The sequence below is a fragment of the Halyomorpha halys genome, unplaced genomic scaffold (assembly GCF_000696795.3).
Source record: "Halyomorpha halys isolate HHAL.00 unplaced genomic scaffold, Hhal_1.1 Scaffold1405.1, whole genome shotgun sequence".
NCBI lineage: Eukaryota > Metazoa > Arthropoda > Insecta > Hemiptera > Pentatomidae > Halyomorpha > Halyomorpha halys.
In genome coordinates this window covers 38,991-41,847 of record NW_027107158.1, presented here as the reverse complement: position 1 = coordinate 41,847, position 2,857 = coordinate 38,991, and the positions used below count along the sequence as shown (strand labels likewise).

Genomic DNA, 2,857 nt, shown 5'->3' with positions numbered 1-2,857 from the left:
TACATTTTAGATATAAAATAATTCATATATCATCATTAATTTTTTTTGTTATTTTCTATTAGTTTGCCTTGTATCTACGTTGTGGTCGTAACATGTATTAACAGTATAAATTTATTTTCTTCTCATCAAGTAATTTATTTTTAAAATATGTTATTTGTTAATTTTTCATTAAAAACAATCCGATTGTTAAGAAAAAAGAACTCATGACAGAGATTTTAAAATCATTACCTAGTAGCATGAACTCTGATGCTAAATGGATCTAAGTGATATATTTATATAATTTAAAGTATTTAGTTTTAGGACAATCTTTTTTTTGTAGAATTCATATTTTTGTAAACACGATGTCCTCAACTCATACAGAACTCCTGACCAGACCGGAGATGTGAAGCTGTCGGTTGATGTGAGTGACTAGAGAACCCCTTACGACGGCGATGTAACGAGAGACGACATTATCTGTGCTCAGAGTTACCACCCATTGTTGCCAACCCACCGCCCGAAGCCCCGGCCCATTGTTACCAACCCCCAGTCCGCAAAATTAATTAGACAACTTTTACAACCCTCCAACCTCCCCCGACTAGCTCTGTTCCATTGCCGCCGCTGAAATAGGATTCCGGCGGAGTTATTGGGCCGTTTAGCCGAGCCGATGGGACAATGCCGGGCGAAGTTAACGTAGGAGCTTCAATTACGTTATTAACGGTGGATTATCATTAAGGCAACTCCTTCCCCCCTCCCCCGGATCCTAAATTTCAAATTATAACAGGCAATTAGTCACTTCTTGTCCTGTTCCTCTCCTCTTCCGCTACAGTTCCTCCTCTTGTTTCGCTTAGAGCTTCCTCTTGTGTCCTTTGTGACCGCTAGTAGAGCAGTTTCGCGACTGATCTTCAAACTGTTCATTCTATTCACAGTTCATTACAAGTGTGCAAGTTCACCTTTCTTCAGTGTGATAATAAATTATAACCAACTATTTTACAATTTTAGGATGTGAACTGCTAAACTCCTCATTTACCTTTGTTTTGTTATATACAAGAAAGTAATTTTGCAAAGAATGGGTTGCCGACTGTAAGATATTTTTGCAAGAACTATTTATTTTTTAGGAAAAATATTCCATTACATTTATAATCTTATATAATAAACTAAGAGATCACTTCAGATAGGTTTAAAATCTCAAATATTACAGTCCGACATGCTAGCAATAATAATTTCCTTCATATTTATGGCATTTTTAATTATTAAAATCAATTTTAATAATTTTTCTTTCTTTCCCATCTTCCTAAATTAGTCTCCTTTATTTCCTTAAAATTACAATGGCTTTCAGATTTATGTGTCCATAAAAAATCCCTGAGAATTTTTTTTCTTATTTTTTAAAACGATTCACTAATTTAGGGATGTGTGAACCTTATTCGAATAACCTTTGTTTTCGGCCCCTACACTGTAAAAGGAACTGGCCACTCTGAGGTCGCTTAGTTAATTTACCCAATTAATTATATCTTTTAGCGCTTTCCTAGAATTTCCTAGATAATTAACTGATATTAGATCGGTTCCTAAGCAGGACTGAACAAAATCCTTTTAAACATACTTAATTAACATTTACAAGAGAGTTAGCGCTTCCAAAGAGCCGACAATGGGCCGAACCTGATCTAGGGCCGGAACAATAAAACGGGAGAGTTTGTATCCAGTTGCTGATGGGTCCAGACCGCTGATGAACCGAAATCAGAAACCTGCTTTTCAAGATTCACCCGATTTCACAGTCTGTCTCCACATTCTATCCGTCTACCTTGTAGATCCTTCATTCGTCTGTGATGGGATCTTAATCTAAATTAAGTTTTTTTTTTTTTTTTTTTTTTTTTTTTATACTTTCAGCTATTGTATATTTTCAGTTTTCTGTATACAAAAGTTGTAAGAAGCACGGTATTATATAAATAAATTAGCTGTGGTATGAAAATTATTCATTCATCCAGGAGATATAAAACTTTTCTTTTCATTTTGATGTCAATGTTGAACTTCTCTGTTGTTAGTATATTTGTACAATTTTGAATAAACAAATAATTAATTAACTTCATCCTGTAATACCTTGTTTATCAATTCTGTTATTCATTTCTCAGAAACAATTTATATAATTATTTCATAATCTGTTTTACTTTATTTTTACCGGATAATAATATGTATATATTATATCTATAGACATGTCCTGTATGTATCTTCATATTCAGAGATACTAAACTGTTTTCTTTTGTTTTGCAGAACGGGACAATACCCCATAATTTGCACCAGGAACCGAGGTTGAAATAAATAGGTAAGTTAGAAAAAGACATCCTTACCCATTTTATATATTTATAATAATAATAAATTTATAATCTTAAAATTCTTTCAATTCAATTTTTTACTAAATAATTCAAAAACACTATCCAAATTATAGTCTCAAAACATTTATTTCATTTACACGTCCAACGTTTTTGCTAATGTAATAAAGAGAAAAAGTGACAGAAATGTAATTATGATAAATAATTTTTTAAATGCTTGAACTGAGTAAAGGAAGGTTACAAGTTAGGTTGTGGTAAAAGTGTATAAATGGTGGTAAAAGAGAAATAATTTGACTGTGATTTTTAATGTATTTTTGACATATTAGGTAATTAGACAGATGTGAGATATACTGATTAGCAAAAAATAAGTTTACCTAATGGTTTTAATGTTGTTCATAGATATAAATGTTTTGACCTGGGCAGAATAGCCTGTATAGAGTTTTTTAAAATGGTTAAATGATATGTCTCATAGTGAATTAAGGTAAGGTAAATTATAAATAATAATGTTAAATAATTGAATTGATTGTAGGATCATACATATAATGGAAACTTTTTGT

General features: G+C 31.8%; 1 long non-coding RNA gene across 1 annotated transcript in view; it reads left to right on the top strand.

Moving 5' to 3' along the window:
- The window catches only part of LOC106689595 (uncharacterized), a 135,031-nt gene extending 132,684 nt beyond the window's left edge, over positions 1 to 2,347 (top strand). The window contains exon 3 of the long non-coding RNA XR_001344473.3: positions 2,242 to 2,347. This is a non-coding gene — a long non-coding RNA (uncharacterized lncRNA). The remainder of the gene's footprint in view (positions 1 to 2,241) is intronic.
- Positions 2,348 to 2,857: the final 510 nt, after the last annotated feature.